The sequence below is a fragment of the Saccopteryx bilineata genome, chromosome 7 (genome assembly GCF_036850765.1).
Source record: "Saccopteryx bilineata isolate mSacBil1 chromosome 7, mSacBil1_pri_phased_curated, whole genome shotgun sequence".
Classification (NCBI taxonomy): domain Eukaryota; kingdom Metazoa; phylum Chordata; class Mammalia; order Chiroptera; family Emballonuridae; genus Saccopteryx; species Saccopteryx bilineata.
The window spans coordinates 69,967,404-69,989,881 of NC_089496.1; positions in this window are offsets into that span (position 1 = coordinate 69,967,404).

Below are 22,478 nucleotides of genomic sequence, written 5' to 3' on the forward strand. Positions count from 1 at the left end.
GCAAAACTGGATACATTAAAAAAAAAAAGCCTGACCGGTGGTGGCACAGTGGATAGAGCATCGACCTGGAATGCAGTTTTCAATCCCAAGGTTGCTGGCTTGAGTGTGGATTCATCGGGCTTGACAACAGGTTTGTCAGCTTGTGAGTGGAATTATAGATATGATCCCATGGTCGCTGGCTTGAGCCCAAGGTCACTGGCTTGAGCAAGGGGTCACTGGTTAAGCTGAAGCTCCCTGTCAAGGCACGTATGAGAAGCAATCAATGAACAACTAAGGTACCATAACTATGAGTTGATGCTTCTCATCTCTTCCCTGCCTGCCTCTCTCATTCACTAAAATAAATAAATATATATAAATAAATAAATAACTAGTGGTTGACTAGTGTTGTGGGGAGGGAGGGAAGAATTAGTGAAACATAAAGAATTTGGGGGACGGTGAACCTAGTCTTGATGATATTATAACAACAGAGTCGTGTCTACATTTGTCAAAACCCATGGAAAGTGCAATAGCAAAAGAGAGCCCTGATGTGAACTATGAACCTTGGATGACAATATCTCTCGATGTGGGTTCACTGACTGTACCAGATGTACCACTCTGGTGGGGGACGTTGACGGCGGGGGAGGCTATGCAAGTGTGGAGATGGGGGCTAAGAGAAATCTCTGATCAAGTTTGCTGTGAACCCATCACTGCCCTAATGTATAAACTCTAAGCAATTATACGTGTATGGATTTTATATAAATTGCAAACTCCTGTTCACCCGAGTCTCCTCAAGTCAAAAACTCATGAAGGTCAGAGGGAAAAAAAAAAGAAAAAGAAAAAAAACTCATGAAGGTCATTAAGCTCCAGAGCCTAGAGCAACAAGACATTTTTTACCAAGAGAAAATGTTATTTTAGAACGGAATTCTAGCTAAGGTTGCCAGGGGCTGTGGAACACAATTCCATAAAACCAAGGTCCTTGGAGCACTTAACAAGATTTCCACCTGATAGGAAAACAATGATTTTATCAAGATTTCCCCCAGGAAAAAGTTTTCTCCCAATCTAGCTGAGAGGCTGAGATCATTTCAGTAATAATAGTAAGGATAAGCAGTCAGTCAGCCAGGGATGTATCTTCTGTGCATATTAATTAACTCATCAGTTTCCTTCCCAAGGACAGAACAAGATGAGCTGCTCGGAGGCATGTCTGGCAGGCCTTTCTGTCCCAGGAATGCCAAGAACTCACCTGTAATCTCTCGCAAATGATTTGCCTTTGTGACAAACTAACTGATTACTTCTACAAGCTGCCTTCAGTTGCCGCCTCTGCCATTTTCCACTAAAAGGCCTCTCTGATGGATCGCCCAGGAGACTGCCAAGGGAGTGATTAATGCTCACTGTGAAACCTGGGACCTTCTCACTCACCTCCCTGGGCAAGCTGCCTTTTATCTGCATGGCTTAGAACACCCTGGGGACACATGAAGGGGAAATTGAGTACCTTCTCTTTATCTATAACCTAATTCAAAATTAGTGTGGGCTCTCGTTGTAAATCTCAGGTTGAGCCATTCTGAGCTCATTATGTTTTTTGCCATTTCATTTTATGCGACAACAACAGTATCAGCATTTAGGCAGAATTTATAGTTTTCAAAGCGCTCCCGTGTGTCAGAGGATCTGATGCACACCAAAACCCTCCCAGGTAGAAAAAGAAGGGTCCCCATCCCATGAGGAAAGGGGACATGGGACACAGAAGTTGAAGGGCTCCCCAAAGGCAAACATCAATTTTTATCATCAAACCACTTTGTGTAGGTAATTTTTAGTATATTCACAAGGTTGCACAATCATCATCACTATCTAATTTCAGGAAACCTATTAATTTAAATAGATTATTTATTTATTTATTTATTTATTTAATAATCTATTTATTTGAGAGAGAGAGACACATACAAAGGGAGAAAGAGCCAGAGAGAGAGAGAGAGAAAAAAACATTGACTTGTTCATACGTCTTGGTTGATTCTCATATGTGCCCTGACCAGGGATTGAACCCACAACCTTGGCATGTTGGGACAATGCTCTAATCAACAGAGCTGCTTGGCCAGGGCCGAGCCAGAACATTTTTATCACCCTAAAAAGAAACTTTGTACCTATTAACAATCACTCCCTATTTTTCTCTCCCCCTGGTCCCTGGCAACCACTAATCTGCTCTTTGTCTCTGTGGATGTCCCTTTCTGAAGATAATTTCATATAAACAGAATCATACAGTATGTGGCCTTTGCAAATGGCTTCTTTCACTTAGCACAATGTTTTCACGGTCCATCCATGTTGTAGCATGGTCCATCCATGTTGTAGCATGTATCAATACTTTTAGTCCCTTTTAGGGCTGAATAATTTTTCATTATATGGATATACCCCCTTCGTTTACTCATTTAGCAGTTGATGGACATTTGGTTGTTTCCACTTTTGGGGGCTATTATGAATAATGTTGCCATAAACATTCATGGATAAGTTCTCTGTGTGAACATATGTTTTTAATTAGGTTGGACATAAAGCCCTGGCCGGTTGGCTCAGCGGTAGAGCATCGGCCTAGCGTGCAGAGGACCCGGGTTCGATTCCCGGCCAGGGCACACAGGAGAAGTGCCCATTTGCTTCTCCACCCCTCCGCTGCACCTTCCTCTCTGTCTCTCTCTTCCCCTCCCGCAGCCAAGGCTCCATTGGAGCAAAGATGGCCCGGGCACTGGGGATGACTCTGTGGCCTCTGCCTCAGGCGCTAGAGTGGCTCTATTCGCAACATGGCGACACCCAGGATGGGCAGAGCATCGCCCCCTGGTGGGCAGAGCGTCGCCCTATGGTGGGCGTGCCTGGTGGATCCCGGTCGGGCGCATGCGGGAGTCTGTCTGACTGTCTCTCCTTGTTTCCAGCTTCAGAAAAAAGGAACAACAAAAAAAATAATAATAAAATAAAATAAAAATAATTAGGTTGGACATAAACACAAGTGTGGATCTGTTGGGTCATATGGTAACTCTAGTTAACACTTTGAGGAATAGCCAAACTGCTTTCCAAAGCAGCTGCACTATTTTACTTTCCTACTAGCAATACATGAAGGCTCCAATTTCTCCACATCAATGTTCACACTTGTTATTGTCTATTTTTTTAAAAATTTTAAATTTACTTATTTATTCATTTTTAGAGAGAACAGAGAGAGAGAGAGGAGAGAGAGACACAGAAAGAGAAGGGGGGAGGAGCCAGAAGCATCAACTCCCATATGTGCCTTGACCAGGCAAGCCCAGGGTTTCGAACCAGCGACATCAGTATTTCCAGGTCGACGCTTTATTCACTGCGCCACCACAGGTCAGGCCGTTATTGTCCATTTTTAAAATAATAGCTATCTATCCTGGCTGGTAGCTCAGTGAATAAATAGAGCATTGGCCTAGAGTGCAGAAGTCCTGGCACACATGAGAAGCATCCATCTGCTTCTCTTCCTCTCCTTCTCCTCCTTCTTTACCTTTTCTACTCTGGAAGCCATAGTTTGAGCATCACCCCAGGTGCTGAGTATAGCTTGGTTGGTCTGAGCATCGGCCCCAGACAGGGGTTGCTGAGTGGATCCAGTCAGGGCACATGTGGGAGTCTGTCTCTCTATCTCCCTTTCTCTTACTTAAAAAAAAAAAAAATTATAGCCATCCTGGTGGGCATATCTCAGGGGTCTTTATTTACATTTTTCTAATAATTATGTCCCAGTAGAGCCCAAGCTCTACGTCAATCAGGTGTCCCTGATTCGACTTCCCCGTGCAGTGGGACACTCCTGCTTATTAGCCGGGCTGGCAGCCTCTTCGAGACTACTCTTGAGGCGGCTATGAGGATGCTACTGTTAAATGCCACCAGAGGAAAGACACGACCGACACACAAATTAGTTGCAATAATCACACAGGCAATTTATTATTCACAAATCCTTTTGGTGTGCCTGGGTACAGCTTAAGGGGGCCCCATTGGCGTGCTCCTCTCGGCTGGCTTTGGTCAGAGCTCAGAGTGGCGTGGAGACAGTCCACATCAACGTTGGAGTCTAGGCGACTACTGCAGCATGGGGCCCCTCAGCTTTAGTACCCTTTCTGGCCAACGCCTTCTAACAAGTGTCAATCTACAGGATTATCACCTCAAACCACCTTTTTGGGAGTTCCTCGCAGGGAACCCCCTTTATGTCAATCTACTGAAATGTTTACATTAAACCACTTTTTAGGATGTTCTTATTTTCATTAATTTACAAAGTTAATGTAAATAACACTAAGCCACTTCTTATCTATGTATAACTTCACACACACATACTAACTGGGCTCTGCTTGTAAATTAGAGTGTGTTTATCACATTACAGAGTTATGGCACTAAGCCACTATATTAATTCCTATCCAATTCGCATAACTTTACTTAATTTTAATAATTATTTTTAATATCCTTTTAATTACTTTTATATATCGTCCATGTTTTTATATTTCTATATATTTAATTACTATAACCTTATATTACTACAACAAATTAAGAACATAAACATCTTTCCATGTGCTTGCTGACTATTTGCATACCTTATTTGTAGAAATGGACATTCAGATCGTCTGCCAATTTTTTTTGTTTTGTTTTGTTTTGTTTTTTTGTATTTTTCTGAAGCTGGAAACGGGAAGAGACAGACAGACTCCCGCATGCGCCCGGCCGGGATCCACCCGGCACACCCACCAGGGGCGTCGCTCTGCCGCGACCAGAGCCACTCTAGTGCCTGGGGCAGAGGCCAAGGAGCCATCCTCAGCACCCGGGCCATCTTTGCTCCAATGGAGCCTTGGCTGCGGGAGGGGAAGAGAGAGACAGAGAGGAAGGGGGGGGGGTAGAGAAGCAAATGGGCACTTCTCCTATGTGCCCTGGCCGGGAATCGAACCCGGGTCCCCCGCACGCCAGGCCGACGCTCTACCGCTGAGCCAACCGGCCAGGGCCATCTGCCAATTTTTAAATACAGTTCTTTTCATTATTGAATTGTACATTTTCTTTAAGGGTCTTAGGCCTTTATTAGATATACGATTTGCAAATATTTTCTCCCATTCTGTGGGGTTTTCTTTCCCACTTTTTTGGTAGTGTCCTTTGACACACAAAAGTTTTTAGTTCTGATTAAGTCCAATTTCTTTATTTTTCTTTGGTTGCTTGCACTTCAAGCTTCCTATTTTAGACATCTTTACCTAACCTAACTTCACAAAGGCTTACACCTGTATTTTCTTTTAAGAGATGTGTGGTTTTTAGTTGGCTCCATTTCCAGTACAGTTTTGTATATGGTGTAAGGTGGAGGTTTAAATTTTCTCTCCTGCCCCGTGAGGAGCAGGGAAGGGGAACGAGAGGAAACGTCCCTGTGGAAATGCAGGTTTCTACCTGCTCACCTTCTGGGAGTCTCCCTGGGGTCAGACAGCCCCTCTCCTGCCCCCTTCACCCAGGAACGGGAACAAGGAGGAGAGCAGCAAAGTGGCCTGAGACAGAAGGGCCCACCAGCTCCGGTGCCTCCTCCCCCGAGAGGAAGGCTGGCTTCCGCGCTAACGCTGAATTGACTCCAGTTTCTGGAGCTCAGAGATCCCGCAGCCCAAACCCCAAGGCCGGAGAGAGAGGAGGCGGCTGAGCTGCCAGCCCGGACCTCCCACAGCTGTTGCCATGGCCACGCGGGGCTTTCGATGTGAAGCGCAGTGACACCCCCCCCTCCCTTCTCCGCTCGCCTTCTGGGTGACGTCATGGACGTCGGTGGCCCTGACAGGCCACCTGTGGGCTGGTCTCCGCTTTAAAGCAGCCGTTCCCCGCGGGCCCCCGCAACCGCGGCGACAGTGCGGGCGCCGGGAAGACCACGCGCGGACTCCCGACCCGTTTCCCGCCCCGGCGGAGCTGCCATCTCTCCGGACGGAACAGATGACTCAACAGAGGCAAGTATTGAAGGGGCGCTTCACAAAATGTCTTCTCCAACCCCCAACCCTTTCCGCCCCCCGCGCCCGCCCCTGCCCTGCAGCTCGTGCGAAGACCGGACGAGTCGGGTGTGACGGCGTGGGACTTTCTTCCAGAAAGAAGTGGAGCGCAGCGGTCTCCCTTCCGGGCGGCGGCGACCCAGGTAAGAAGTCCCGGCCGCAGTCCCCCGTCCAGCCCACCCTCGCCCGGGTCAAGGGCTCGGGCTCGGAGGCGCCGCCGCCTGGAGCTGGGATCGAGAGCCTGAGCCCGGGGCAGAGGCGCGCAGCCGGGCTGGGGGACGCGCCAAAGCCGCCTGGAGGAGGAGGGAAGGTGGTGAGGGCGCCTGGGAGGAGGACGGCGACCCTGCAGCCCGCGGCTGAGCGCTCCTACGGGTTGCTCGGCCAACTCGAGCCGTGGGGGCGTCTGTTCCTTGTGTCCGCCCGCGCGGCGATGCCAAAACCCGCTTGCCGTTTGTCCGGCTCGGCCGGGCGCCCCCTTGGAGACGGGCGGCGCTCAACCTGGCGAGCGCGCGCCGGCCGGACCCCGTTTCCCCGAGCCCGCCGCCCCCTCGTCTCCCGCGCTGCGTGTTGCACGCAGAAAAGTGGCGGGGTTGGGTGTTCCGGGCCTCCCCTCCCTTCCTTGCCCGCCACGACCCGCCACAAGATCTGAGTGCCACGAGTCCCGGACTCTGCCCGCTGACACCCAGAAAACCCAGCGCAGGAGAAACACGGGAAGTGCCGGGAGGCAACCAGGTAATCACCCCGCGCAAAGGGCTCTTCCTTCCTCTGTTATTGCGGCAAATATTTCCTCTAAACGGGGGAGGTGGCTTGAAGCGCGGGGGAGTGCGCCCCGAAGGGAGCCCAGTCTGCTGGGGGAGGGGGGGCGCGTGTGGCGCAAACACATCTAGTCTCGCCTTTTCCCCAAAGCGGACGAAGCGTCTGCCCCCTGGGTCCCTGCCTCAGAGGGTAAGAACGGGCTGCTGAAGGTCCCCAGAACTCCGCCGCGGCGACCCTGAGCCCCTGGCTTCAGCACCAGAGGCTGGACAGCGCCACGGTCCGAGAGCGCGCGGGCTGTTCCTCCGGCGCGCGGACCCTCCGCCTAAGCCCCACGCTGTTCGCGCTCGCGGTCCCGCAGAACCCCTGCGGAAAAGGCCAGGAGGTGAGGCCGAGTGCGCCGAGGAAAGGGGAAATTCATCTCCCCTATTTCTCCATGGGTTTAGGTGTCGGATTCTAGGAGGGCACCCTAAGTCGCCTTCGCTGAGACCAGCTGGAATAACTTGGTGCGGGAGAGTGGCACACCTGTGCGTGGTTAGCGAGGCGGGTAGGTCGGACCGTGGGTCTGTCTGGACCCCCAGACCCTCCCTGTGTGATGTGAGAGATAGCCACATCCAAGTCGTGGTCTCCCTCCCCCGTTCCCCCTTTCTCCTTCCCTCTCTCCCCCCACAATTTCCATACGCCTTCGCCGATGAAGGAAGCGGAAAGCGTGGGATGTAGGGAAGAGATAGCGTGATATCGAGGCCAAAATAGGAAGCATATTTTATCTGTGTCGATAAAATCTGTCCGAAATGAACATCAAGGTCCGCATTTTTCACCAAAAGAACCCAAAGTGCCCTTTGTATAAGGAGCAGAACGACTACTTTGCCGGGGAGGAGGGAGAGACATTATCACAAAAGGGCTAACGCAGGTGGTGGTGGTGGTGGGGGGGGAGCAGGACCCGGCACTAGAGTGTGGTTACCAGGCAACCAGCCTCAGCTTCCTGTTACCTTGGTTACAGTGAATGGAGGCTTTGGCCACTAATTATCCGTGAGCACCTTGATTCTTTAAAATTATCTGCTGGGGTGAATTTTTCCTTTTAGGTCAAGGTGCTTGGTGAACCATCTACCACCGCAATTCTTCCCACCCTCTTCCCCTGTTCCCTTCAGAGAAGCAATAAAGCCCTACCCTGTCATTTCTCAGGGATTTACAATTGGTTTTTTTTTTTTTAACATTTTAATTTAGTCTTTTCTTTAGATGGAGGTAATAATCCCTCTTCCCTCCAAATGAGAAAAACACATTTGCTTTTCACGGGTGAACAGGAGGAAGACCAGAAAATTGTCCAAAAGGCGTCCTTGGTAAAGAGAGGCTTTCTCCTTGGTTTGGCTATGGATCCATGGCATTGGGGGGGGGGGGGTGGCACGGGAGAGGGCTTCTCTTTCTTGCCTGCACTGCCTTCATAATTAGCAAATACAGCACTCCAGGCTTCTAATCCTCTGATCTTTTCCTTTCCCCTTGATTGACACGCACTGACTCCAGTTTTCACCTGTCAGCTTTGCCTGCCTGTGTTCATTTGTAATACTGGGGTGGGAAATCATTTTACCTGTAATTTCCCAAAGGGAGCTGCACCATTCTCAGAATGATTTAAGGGGGACTTGCTGATAAGTTAATAGAACAACCTGTGCTTTGTGTGCTCTTTCATCTAGAATGCTTAAGAGCCATGAAATTTCTCTTTCCAAAATGAAACCTTGTTTTGAGCTGGTTTCTCTTGATACAGGAAAGAAGGAAATCTGTCTCCAGCAATAACTAGCCTGTCTTTATCTGAGATGCCCTGTGAACACACCTTTCTCTCTCTCTCTCTCCCTCTTTTTCACACTTTCCTTCACCTATTGTTAATACAAAAAATTTTAAATCATTACAATTTCAATGTAAGTTGAAGCCCCCCCTCCAAAAAAAAAACCCTCCAGGGATTGGCTAGATATCACTTTGGAGAAATTTATATTAAAATGATTTTATTTTCTTTCATGTTACTAAAGAAACTTCTTTTTAGCCCAGACCAGACAGCTAGTGTGCTTTTTGTATTTTTCTTTCCAGAGAAGAGCCTCTATTAATTCTCTATCATTGATCACATCAATAATGTCCCATAGCAACAGTGGCTTTAAAAAAATTTATTATTCCCTTTCTGCTCATTTTCTTTATAGACAAAGGGTCTACTTCCCTTTCTAGAAGAGAACCGAGATCTTATTGGCCAGAAAGGGAGAAGCATTCTTTCATTGGTCAGTGTGCATCCCCTTGTCAACCAATCAAAGGATGCCATTTATCCTTTTCTGACTAGCTAAGTGAGCAGGGTACCCAGAATGACTGAATCTGCCTTAGTTTCATCCAGAAACGAAGGATGGAACTCAAGAGTTCTGGGTCCCAGAATCTGGGGTTTGCTTTGGCTAGTCTGGATTACATTTGACTTGCAAGAATACATATTTTGCTGGTTATTTCTAGCTTACTTGAACACACCTAAGTAATACATTGTTCTATGGATTTTTTTTTCTTATTTAAAAATATACCATGATTATCTTTCCAAGTGATTATCTGTCAGTGCAAGTGACTGGTATCAGCACACTAAGGATTCAGGATCTTTGTCATTTCCTGTAGAAGTATAGAATTGGTCTCCCCTTGGGGATTTGGTAAAAACTTTTGGGGATGAGAATAGGAAACTGGAAGGAGAGCCGTGTTATCTATGACAAACAGGTATCTCAGCTTTTGCATTCACTCTGCAGAACTTTGGTGCCCCCTGGTGGTTTGACTTATTTGCTTTTCAACTTGAATTCCTCACAGCTACCCTTGTGGCCTGCATTTTCAGTGCCAAGTAGGAAAGCTGGGTGAATGGAGACGATGATCCTCTAATTCAGTGTAAGAGCAGACACATCACTCCCCAGGAAGGCTTGAGACAGGTAGGTGATCATGATCTCTGGCACTGGAGATTATCTTGGTCCCTCACGGTTCTGGAGGTGGGCAGGTCGGGTGTTTTCTTTCTCCCAGCAACAAGTAGTTCTATCTGGGGATGCTGGCATTAGCGTTCACCTCTCTAAAAGGAAGGTCCATCCAGGTCCCCTCTCTTTCAAGACAGAAGCTCTCTGACAACAGCCCTGGAGAAGACAGATGAGTACAGACCCCCCTGGTCAGTCTCTTCTTGGTTCTTGGCTGGAGGGGATGCCAGGAGTGGACAGTCTTTATCATGATGGTGCTATCAGGAGGCACCTCCTTTAATGGCCCCACCTGTGCCAGGGTTTCATTAGGACCATAAGCCCCAGTGCTAGACTCTAAGCCAGTGGTTCTCAACCTTTCTAATGCCGTGACCCCGCAATACAGTTCCTCATGTTGCGGTGACCCCAAACCAAAAAATAATTTTGGTGGCTACTTCATAACTGTAATTTTGCTACAGTTATGATTCGGAATGTAAATACCTGATATGCATTATGTATTTTCCGATGGCTTTAGGCGACCCCACTGGGGTCGCGACCCACAGGTTGAGAACCGCTGCTCTAAGCCCTTCAATATTAGGGGTTATGTCTTGTACACCTTTGATTCCTTAGAGCTTAGTCATGCTTAAAGAAGGGGGTCAACAAATGTCTGAACTAAATCTTTCTGGCTAGTACTAGAAGTCTCTTAATTTCCTCTTTATCACAATGACAGCTCTAACACTGGACCCTCCCCCACATCCCCCTTCCAATGCTTCATATTCCCTAATTCTCTTCACAAAAGATAAATGAAGGCTCAGTTAATTGTTACCATGGTTATATGGAGTGGCCACACTGAGGATCCCTATCACCCATTACTGTCAGGAAGAAAAAGAGAGGGAGGGGCTTGGGATTACTGTCAGGGAGAAAACCATGGAAACAAGTGTTGCTAAGGGGATGGCTCTAAATTCAGAGGAAAGAAACTAGAATTGGGGGGAGAGAGAGTTGGCGGCTCAAGGGCAGATCATTTTTTTCAAGGTCTATTTCTCTGAGATGCTAGCAGCCTCTTTTGCTACCCGTATCTTTCCCCAACCCAGACAGAACCTGGAGTTAAAGAATTTTAGAAAACTAGGCCCGCTGTCACGTCCAAATCCATCTTCATTGGTCCTGCAGGGAATTAGCCAATGAGAATGGATTGTGTTTGCATCTCACAGTCCTAACTCCATCTCTGGCCCCCATTGCTTTGCCGGGCTCTGTGCTGGACACCGGCACATTATAATGAGCTGAGGGCAGGATTCTCTCCAAACTCTCTTTGTAACACCTGTGAGCTTATCTATGACCACCTGGAAGTTTAACAGAGAGCCCCCTGAGAAAGGCCCATTTTCCTAGGAACACCTAAAAGCCTAACTCCTCTAGTTAATACCTTGCACGTTAGTTAGCTTGGTTCTGTCGTATTAGCCCTTAGGCCTTTGTCTCTGAAACCGAAGGCCAAGGGTGACCTACTAGCTCTTCTCAACAGAGCCAAAGAGGCACAAGTTATTGTTTTGTTTTGTTTCTTTTATTGTAAAAGACGACAAGTACCTCTCCCTCCCTTAGTTAGATGGAGAGGTCCTCAGCTCCCTGAAGCTTAGAGAAGAAAAGCTGGCACCCTTCCTGGGAGTGGAGAAAAGGGGGTCTGCCTCCTGGTGAGGATGCCGCTCCCAGAAACCCTTCTCAGTTCTCCGGGCCCACTTGTTTAGGGCTGACAGCTGACAGGGGCTGCGTACTGCCACTCATGTCCCTGTCTCCCCGTCCCCCCTCACCCCAAGACTTTCCCCGCCCTGGATAGAGAGAACAAACAGCAGCGAGGAGGGCTGGGCCACAGAGGAAGAGTTTTCAATTAAAAGGAGAAGAAATTAAAAGCAGCGCCAATAGGGGAAGGGTAATTATCCGTCAGCTGCTGCAGAAACACAATTAGGGCCGCGCTCTCTGAGCCACCAAGATATTGTGGCTTTCACTAATTAAGAAGCGGATGTGGCCTGCCAGTGCAATTAGAGGCCTGGGCCTGGCCTCTCCTCCGTCAGCATCGGCGCCCTGGCCTGGGGACATTTACCAGGGAGCCCAGCGCGGGGCCTGGGGGGCTGGGGACACCACAGCCATTTCTCCTTTTCCTCTGCTTTCTGTTCGGCTGGCCTCTCCACTCTGAGCTGTAGCTCAGTCAGCACCCGAGGGGTTTCGCCCTGGGCCACGACTCCGGATTTGCAGGCGGGGAGAGGGGGACCTGGTGGAGAGCGGCTGCGTTACCTGGAGCTCTTCCTTTGTTCCCTTTCTCCATTGATAGGAGGTTCCCGGTGATTAATAAAGAAAGGTAGAAAAATGAACCACCCCCCTGCCTCCCTTCAAAAATAAGATCTCCTTGTTAAAGGAAGTATGTTAAACTCTGGAGAAAAGGGAAAATAAGAACGCCATTCCTCCAGTTCTGAGCAGAGGGTTGGGTGGGGTAAACTTGGTTGTGGGGGCAGTGGGCCGACGGACCCCGTGGACAGCCCCGGGGTCCCAACGCCTCAGGACACAGCAGGACTCGGACGTGGACGGCCAGCCCCATCTGGAAGACTAGTGATTTTGTTGTTGTCTCACTGCGTTAACAACAAGTCCCAGTCTGCCACATGGTGCGGGCCCAGAACAGCGTGGGGGTGGGGAGTGGGGGTGCATGTCTTCCCTGGCTCTCCCTCCCCTTGTTCTTTTTGGGTCCTTCTCGATCACCTAGAAAACAGCTGTGGAAACTACCCCAAACACTCCTGGGCAGCACTCCCCAGGTGGGTCTTCCAGAAATGAGGCTGGACAGAGGTGTGAGTAGAGACTCGGATGGGGTGGGTGAGGGGCAAGGCGGGGTCTCTGTCCTCTGGAGCCTGGGCTGCCACCACGCCACCAGCTAGAGGACAGGGAGAGAGTCCCCTCAATGACTCACTGATTTGCCCAACAACCACTTTGGGTTGGGCACCCACAGGGGGAGGTACCGTGTGGCCCCACACCTAGGGGCTCATGGTCTGACCATGTACGGCAGGGGAGAGCCACAGTGTGTGAGGGCGTGAGGGGCCATGTGCTCATGACCAACATGCCAGCCATGCTTGGGGTCCTGGGAACAACTCAGTGGACACCTGAGCTGGAGCCTGTCTGGTGCCTCCCCAGGGCTGAGGCCACACTTGTGTATATGGAACATCTTCTTGACTCCAGAATCTACCTCAAGCCCCAAAGTGTCACCAAAGGAAAAACTGGGGTGGGGAAGCCTGGTTCCCTAACTGTGCTTGGTGACCTCTGCCCCTGCCACTGCAACAGAAGCAGTGGTCAGAAACACCACTTTCAGCACTGGCCAGTTGGCTCAGTGGTAGAGCGTCGGCCTGGCGTGCAGGAGTCCCAGGTTCGATTCCCAGCCAGGGCACACAGGAGAAGCGCCCATCTGCTTCTCCCCCCCTCCTTCTTCTCTCTCTCTTCCCCTCCCGCAGCCAAGGCTCCATTGGAGCAAAGTTGGCCCGGGCACTGGAGATGGCTCTGTGGCCTCTGCCTCAGGCGCTAGAATGGCTCTGGTTGCAGCAGAGCAACGCCCCAGATGGGCAGAGCATCGCCCCCTGGTGGGCGTGCCGGGTGGATCCTGATCAGGCGCATGAGGGAGTCTGTCTGACTGCCTCCCCGTTTCCAACTTCAGAAAATACAAAAAAAAAAAAAAAAAAAAAAAAAAAAAGAAACATCACTTTCTAGCCTTTCTGTCTGCCTCTACCTTGGGGTCACTTTGCCCTAAGATGATTATCAAGTCCCAATGATGAGACCCTCAATGGGGAGACACTTTTCAAGCAACAAACTCAAATGCCCTCTTACACTTTTCCAAGCGTATTTTCTCCTCTGCCCACACAGCAGGCACAATGCACCTTAGGGACCCTCAGGCCAGAGAAGGGAAGGGTTGGTCAGCAGCATCCAGAGGCAGAGAAGGCTAGGAAAGTCTTTTGGAACACTACAGCATCAACCAATCAATAAATAAAATGTTAAAAGATGAAGAAAAGAAAGAAAGCATCTTATAAACCTAAATTGGGTTGGAAATTGTATTCCTTAAGGAACACTAAAAATGCAACCATTAGTGGAGCTCAGTCACCTCTACTACTTGCTCGCTGTGTGACCTTTGGCCAGGCACTTAACCTCTCTGAATCAAATCAGCCCTTCAATTCTACACAGAGGCTGCTGCTGTTGCTACTTCAGCAACTCCTTCAGCTCCTTCGAACTGGCTCTCTTCCTCCCTGTTTCCTGCCTCTTAAATTTCCTCTTTACTCCTAACCCTGCCTGAAGCCAGTAGTAGGCAGCTGGTCCTATTACAAATCTCATTCACACTCGAGAAGGCTGCAAATTGGTGTGACTCCGTGGGTGTCTGCCCTTTCCTGGAAAAGAGGGGCCTGGATGAACAGGAGGGGGACAGGAGAGAAGGGAAGTCACATCCAGGTGGCCCTCAGCAACCAGGGCCCCTGTGGAGACAAAGGGGGAGAGATCCTGCCTCAGTGAAGCATCTGGGAAGGGAAGTAGGGTGCACTCCAGATTTGAGAGCTGGATAAGCCCCTGATGAGAAGTAGCAGGGTGTAAAACAGAGCTGGGTACTTCCTGGGGGGCCCCTTGGGGTAGTCGGGGTCCTAGCTTTACAGCTTTTTTTTTTTTTTTTTTTTTTTTACAGAGACAGAGAGAGAGAGTCAGAGAGAGGGATAGACAGACAGGAACGGAAAGATGAGAAACATCAATCATTAATTTTTCATTGCGACACCTCTGTTGTTCATTGATTGCCCTCTCATATGCGCCTTGACCGCGGGCCTTCAGCAGACCACGCAACCCCATGCTCGAGCCAGCAACCTTGGGTCCAAGCTGGTGAGCCCTTGCTCAAACCAGATGAGCCCGCGCTCAAGCTGGCGATCTCGGGGTCTCGAACCTGGGTCCTCCGCATCCCAGTCTGACTCTCTATCCACTGCGCCACCACCTGGTCAGGCGGGAGTCCTAGCTTTGATGTCAGATACCCCAGTTCCAGTCCTGGCTCTACCACACTGGCTGTGTGTGACTTTGAGTCAGTCACTTAACATCTCTGAGCCTCAGATTCCTCACTTGTAAAATGGAATTTATCATGTCTATTATTCTAGTTGTGGTGATAATTAAGAGAAGAGTCATGATGAAATATGCAAATACCCAATAGTAAGTAGTCTCTGCCTCTTCATTTCTGTTTTTTTTCTCCCCTGGTCCAAGGCACCCACGTGATCCCTTCCATAAAGCAGTAATGAATGAAAAGCACCATCTCTCTGAGTTCTACCCCATTTGAAAGGTTATCTTGCCTGACCTGTGGTGGTGCAGTGGATAGTGTCGACCTGGAACGCTGAGGTTGCCGGTAGAAAACCCTGGATTTACCTGGTCAAGGCACATATGGGAGTTGATGCTTCCTGCTCCTCTCCCCCCCTTCTCTCTCTCTCTCTTTCTCTCATCTCTAAAATGAATAAATAAAAATCTTTTTTAAAAAAACACACAAAACAAAGAAAGGTTATCTTTTTCCTATCCATATCAACATCTTGTCCATTTCGGTGTATATTGAAAGAATGAATGTAGGCCAAGTCTCTTTCTCTCCCCCCAGTTTCAAAAATGCAGAAATAAAAGCTTAGAGTGTTTGTGTTGCTTACCTCCAGGTCACTCAGTAAAATAGACTGTCTCAGAACACAAAAGAGTCGGTAAGCCAGGGATCAGGGCATCTGAGTATCCTTATCTTAACTGCATGGACCGGTTAAGGTTTCCAAGCTCGCACCTGCTTCTCCGGATAAGCAGGGAAGTCGCGCCCTCTGGTGGACTCTCTAAGTAACTGCGCTTTAGCGACGATTTCTGACCTTGGTAGCGAACTGGATCAACTAGCGAACTTGAACAATCTCCACGTTCAGGCCTCGCCCCAGGTAAATTAAATCAGAATCCTGGGGTGCGATTCAAGCGTCAGTATTCTTTAAAAAGGCTCCTGGCCGGTTGGCTCAGCGGTAGAGCGTCGGCCTAGCGTGCGGAGGACCCGGGTTCGATTCCCGGCCAGGGCACATAGGAGAAGCGCCCATTTGCTTCTCCACCCCTCCGCCGCGCTTTCCTCTCTGTCTCTCTCTTCCCCTCCCGCAGCCAAGGCTCCACTGGAGCAAAGATGGCCCGGGCGCTGGGGATGGCTCTGTGGCCTCTGCCTCAGGCGCTAGAGTGGCTCTGGTCGCAATATGGCGACGCCCAGGAAGGGCAGAGCATCGCCCCCTGGTGGGCAGAGCTTCGCCCCTGGTGGGCGTGCCGGGTGGATCCCAGTCGGGCGCATGCGGGAGTCTGTCTGACTGTCTCTCCCTGTTTCCAGCTTCAGAAAAATGAAAAAAAAAAAAAAAAAAAAAAAAAAAAAAAAAAGGCTCCTGGCCGGTTGGCTCAGCGGTAGAGCGTCGGCTTGGCGTGCAGGAGTCCCAGGTTCGATTCCTGGCCAGGGCACACAGGAGAGGCGCCCATCTGCTTCTCCACCCTTCCCCCTCTCCTTCCTCTCTGTCTCTCTCTTCCCCTCCCGCAGCCGAGGCTCCATTGGAGCAAGGATGGCCCGGGCGCTGGGGATGGCTCTGTGGCCTCTGCCTCAGGCGCTACAATGGCTCTGGATACAACAGAGTGACGATCCAGAGGGGCAGAACATCGCCCCCTCGTGGGCATGCCGGGTGGATCCCGGTCGGGCGCATGCGGGAGTATGTCTGACTGCCTCCCCGTTTCCAGCTTCAGAAAAATGAAAAAAAAAAAAAAAAGGCTCCTGGGGCGATTCTAGTGTTCAGCTGAGTTTGAGTCACTGATGTAAGGATTAATTTTATGTGTCAAGAAACTAGAATGGAACAACTATTTGTGAAAAATAAAAGCCCCCTGTAAGGATTAATTTTATGTGTCAAGAAATGAGAATGGAACAACTATTTGTGAAAAATAAAAGCCCCCTGGATCATATCCCTCCCATTTTGCCACTAAATATCAGTCATGTGAGACTTAACCCTTGTCTAAGAGTCCCTAGGAATTCTCAAAAAGTTGATGGAAAATATAAAGATACCATAAGCGTCTTGGGGACAAGCTGTGTATCCAGGTAGGTCCACAGTTATTGTTGGGTGAAGAGTGCGAACAGAAAGAATATCTACTTGAATGAAATGAATGAATTATTTGAATTTGGTTCCCAGAATCTTGTCAGTTTCGTATCCTCTCAACAAGAAATCAAACTTGCGCATGCGTCAGGAGACTGTCAATCAGCTCAGTCAAACAGATTGCTGGGCCCCACCCCCTGAATTTCTGAGTCAGTAGGTTCAACCAGTTCCCAAGCGATGCCTCCGCTGCTGGTCTAGGACCACACTTAGAGAACCACTGCTCTAAAAATATAACCAGATCGACACCCCAATTCATGTCCACACCTGGTCCCCAATAGTTCTCAAAACAGATACACAAGGCAGGCAGAATGGCGTTTTGACTGTGGCAATAATGATTTTGTCAGCGCAACACAGATCAAGTTCCACATCTCTAATGCCTTCGGAATGATAAGGTGGAGAGGGGAAGGGTGGGGTTCACAGGGGCAAGGCTTGGTTTATGGGCGTTCTCCCACCAAGTCCCAGCTCAAAGGGGTTCTGTTATTATATAGAAGCACCAGGTTTTCTGGAAGCAGGAGTTATTTCCACCCCAGGAACAAGATGGTGAGGTCCCTAAAGGTGGGGTTGGGGATACTGCCACTCACAGTCATGATGCCAGTATTGGGCCATCCCTATTGTACAACTGGGACCTTTAACTTTTTTGCTTAATAATAATTTTTTGTCATAAGTTTAAGTAGTTACAAAGGATGTATTATAAACATTGACATCTTTTTAAAAAAGTATTTTTAAGCGTCGGCCTGGCGTGCGGGAGTCCCAGGTTCGATTCCCGGCCAGGGTACACAGGAGAAGCGCCCATCTGCTTCACCCCTCCCCCTCTCCTTCCTCTCTGTCTCTCTCTTCCCCTCCTGCAGCGAGGCTCCATTGGAGCAAGGATGGCCCGGGCGCTGGGGATGGCTCCTTGGCCTCTGCCCCAGGCGCTAGAGTGGCTCTGGTCGCGACAGAGCGACGCCCCGGAGGGGCAGAGCATCGCCCCCTGGTGGGCAGAGTGTCGCCCCCTGGTGGGCGTGCCGGGTGGATCCCGGTCGGGCGCATGCGGGAGTCTGACTGTCTCTCCCCGTTTCCAGCTTCAGAAAAATACAAAAAAAAAAAAAAAACCTCATGGATTCCCCTTTGCTCACCTATGATGAGGCAGGGCATAAACCCTCCCAATCCCCACTCTTTGCTTCATCAGTGATGAACTGAACTGCTGGGTCCACTGACCAACTGAAGAAAATTCTTCTTCCCACAATCTCCTGAACTGTGGCTCACCTGCCACCACAGCCAGTTTATCGTCCTCCTGAAAGACCCCTTCCTAAGAACAGGCTGGTCTGAGGGTAAAACCATCTCCAATTTACTGTCAGCTCCATAGTCTGGACATTGGAGCAGGTCCCCCTTCATCCCAACTTCCCTATTCTTTCTAGCCTTGTTGACTCCTTCTTATTAAAAAACAAAAACAAAAAACTTTCTTTGCCCATCCCTTGAGACCTAGTGGATCTTATGTTCAGAGTATCCTAATTGTAATAATTCTCCCCTCCTTCACCCCCCCCAAATAATCCTTTCAAATTAAGTCTTTATTAAATCCGGATTTGGTTTTTTTTTTTAATTTGTATTCCATTCAACATATTTTCTTTTAAAAAGTTTTTTATGTATTGATTTTACAGAAACAGAAAGAGAGAGAGAGCAACCGATATGTTCCTCTATGTGCTCTGACCGGGTATCAAACCCAAAACCTTTTTTATTTTTATTTTTTCCTTTTTGTATTTTTCTGAAGCTGGAAACAGGGAGGCAGTCAGACTCCGGCATGCGCCCGACCGGGATCCACCCGGCATGCCCACCAGAGGGCGATGCTCCGCCCATCCAGGGCGTTGCTCTGCCGCAACCAGAGCCATTCTAGCGCCTGAGGCAAGAGGCCACAGAGCTATCCTCAGCACCTGGGCCAACTTTGCTCCAATGGAGCCTTGGCTGTGGGAGGGGAAAAGAGAGACAGAGAGGAAGGAGAGGGGGAGGGGTGGAGAAGCAGATGGGCGCTTCTCCTGTGTGCCCTGGCTGGGAATCGAACCCAGGACTCCCGCACGCCAGGCCAACGCTCTACCACTGAGCCAACCGGCCAGGGCCCCGAAACCTTTTTGCATTGTGGGTTGGTGCTGTAACCAGCCAAGCTACCCATCCAGGGCTACTTTTTTCTTCTTGAACTTACATTTCCATTCAACTTCTGCTATGAAGTTTTATCCTAGCATAATATATTTTCAAGCTTGGTAATATTTTCTGGAGCATCCAATCATACCTTTCTGTCACAAAATTATGTATTTAAATTTGCACTTGTTAACTCTAAAAAAAATGTTCTGTGACCCTTAAGGTTCTGAGTGTTGTTTTCCTTCTGGGTTGAGATATTGTTGCAATTATTTGTAATACATGTGATCAAATAAATATGTACAGTATATAGTATTTATGTGAGCAATAATCTTTAAACACAAAGAGTAATTTTTCATTAGAGATGCTATTAAAAATATGTCTTAAGAAGATAGATGGATCCAGTTATTTTCCCATTAAGTTTATAAATCCGGGGATGAATATTACTTTTGCAAGAATGAGAGTTGGGCTTTCTGTTTTGCTCTCATGGATGTAAGCACTAATAAACGTTCTTCACACAAAAAGCAGGTAAGAGTGGAAGGAGATTTCAGGCCAGGTGGGGTAGCTCGGTTGGTTGGAGCATCATTCCAATATGCAAAGTGATAGATAAGTGTACTCCAAACTGCCCTCTTGATGTTCTGCTTATCTGTCAGACCTCACCCTTACTGGACTATCACCCCTGAGGCAGAGGAATTCCAGAAGCTGGCAAGCCACCCCAAGGAGGAGCATTCTGGACATACAAGGACTTTTGATTCAACACCCACTTTGCTCGAGATTCTCCCTTACCCTATAAAATTCGTCCCCTAGCTTGTACTGCTGCCTTTCTTCCCAGAGAAGTGCCTGGCAGGGTTCCTTTCTTCCTTTCAATAAAGCCTGTTACTCTGGTCTTTCAGACTCCCATGGATTCCAACATTTGGTGCCGAAACCCGGGACAGGGTACTAACTACCTGGACGATTCCTCTTTGCTATCCAAACTTACAATCAGGGAAGCAATAGGCAGCGGCAGCTCGTCCTGGGTTTACTCCCTGATTCTGTTTGGACGTGTAATTGTAGGTTGATTGGCCGGCAGTCTAACCCTGTCCTGAACCCCAGCCGGATCAGAAAGGTAAGGAGTTTCTCCCTTCCCTCTCCTGGTTGGCTTTAATTTGACCCATAAGTCCCTAATCCATCGTCAGACGGCTTTCTCCAGTCAGCCTCACATTTTGAGGGGTTTGCCATTTTTCTGTCCCAGGGACAGCACATTCCAAAAGTCTAAGCACTTAGCCAAATCCCTCCACATTCTCTTTGAGCTCCTTCTTAGGTGGTGACGACCCCTAAGCAGGACAACTCAACATTCCCAGGAGAGCTTACTCCTTTGAGATTGTGATTGGAGGTGAGGATGCCCTCTCTAGATCACTAATCTCCACATTGGGCTCTTTGTAGTCAAAGCTGTCTGACCAAACCCCGTTGGGCTGTCTTCTAAAAATCTTATTAAATTAGGTCTCTCTGACCTCAAGCCAAAGAAACTCATTTTCCTTTGCAACACAGCCTGGCCTCAGTATAGGCTTGACAATGACTCCCATTGGCCTGAAAACAGGACCTTTGATTTTAACATACTGAGAGATCTAGATAATTTTTGCCACCAGACTGGGAAAACTTCAGAAATTCCTTACGTGCAGGCTTCCTTCTACCTTTGCTCCTGTCCTTAATTTCTGTGCCGCTTGTTCTACATGGAGGCCGTTTTTGGCCAAAGAAACCTCACCTAAAACCTCCACTCCTAATCATTCCTTGTCCAAGGACTCCCAACTCTCTTCCCCTCCTGCCTGACCCCCAGGCACACTTCTCTCTTGGGACCCCTCTCTGGTCTCTCTGCAAATCTCTTCCACTTGAGTCTCTTCCCTCCAGAAAGCCCCCTCCCCTCTTTTTGCTGAATCCTCTTTCTCATTCACCTGCAAATACCATTCTCTTTCTCCTCCCCTGCTGGCTGGGGGCTCCTCCCTTCTCCACTGTGTTCTTAAACCCCTCCCTTCTCCTTACAGGCTCTAATATTTTTAACTCCTCTGACCACATGCTGCCACCACCAGCACTTTAATCTCCTCCTCCTCCTGCTCTCCGTTTCCTCTCTCATGGCTGTAATACTCAGCCAGCCTACGGTCCCCAAAAGACAGCCATGGAGAACCATAACAGCAGCCAGTTCTCTACCATGTACATCAAAGGTGACAGCTCCATACCAATCTCTGAATCCTGCCACAGACTACACCAAATGTAAGGCCAGTATCCACAGCTACGACTATAGCCGCCTGGCCCATGCAGGTTCGCATTGGATTTGGACAGTCGGTAAAGAAACAACGGAGCCAAAAACTGGTGGGCCATTGTCTTTAATCCTAGCTTTCACCTGGCAGGCAAGTAAAAACACACTGGGCTCCAAAACCCACTCATTCAGTGCTCACAAAGCTACGAACTTATCTGAGTTTTCCTAGAATCAAAGGTTTCTAGCTCACCAGCCTTATTCATCTCTGTTCCCCATCTCCTTCTCTCTGCACAAACTGGCTTCTCTTTCAACACTCCGCCATCTTGGCTGCTTCTCCTGGCCTCCTCCACGTGGCCTTTTCCTGCTCTGCTCTCTAATGCTAATCTCAGGAACCAAAAGAGCAAGGTCCCGGTCTGCCCCACTTTATAGTGCAGAAATCAAAACCTTTAATCCAATATACAAAATAGGGAGGTCTCTAATACAAAGTCACTTATCTGAGGCATGATGGGATTGCACCACCCCACATCAAAAGGGGTGGGAAAGGCTTAGTCCTAAAACCAAGCCTCAGGCTACAAGGATCCTGCCTGCCCACAGCCCACCCCCAACACACAATATCACCTGGGTGATGGGCTTCTATGTGGGCAGCGCCATCTTTAACAAAGTGAGCATAATATATATATATATATATATATATATATATATATATATATATTTTTTTTTTTTTTTTTTTTTTTTTTTTTTTTACGGGGACAGAGAGAGAGAGGGATAGATAGGGACAGACAGACAGGAACAGAGAGAGATGAGAAGCATCAATCATCAGTTTTTCGTTGCAACACCTTAGTTATTCTTTGATTGCTTTCTCATATGTGCCTTGACCGAGCAACCCCTTGTTCAAGCCAGCGACCTTGGGGTCTCGAACCTGGGTCTTCTGCATCCCAGTCCGATGCTCTATCCACTGCGCCACCGCCTGGTCAGGCAGCATAATATATTTTATCTGCCCAATACCCACCATGACCTGTTGTAAGGTACCAAAAAGCTGCAAATTAATATTAATATTCTGGGAAGGGAGAGTAGAGGGTTGTTAGCTAGGGTGACTAATTAAACATTCTTTGAAAACCCATTTTCTGATTGTTCAAATCTTTTTTTCTCAGTTCCTGGAATCTTGAGAGTAAAATACCTCTAGCTAGTGAGGGAAGAGGAAGCCTGAAAGATTTGTAAACATCTTTGATTGTGTTACCTTGGGAGTCTTAATGTTTCTGTATATTCCCTAGACAAATGTTATAATCTTGTTAATAGTTGTGCCATAATATCATGCTCTCCCCAGCCCGCGTGTGATCAAGGGTATATAAGCAGC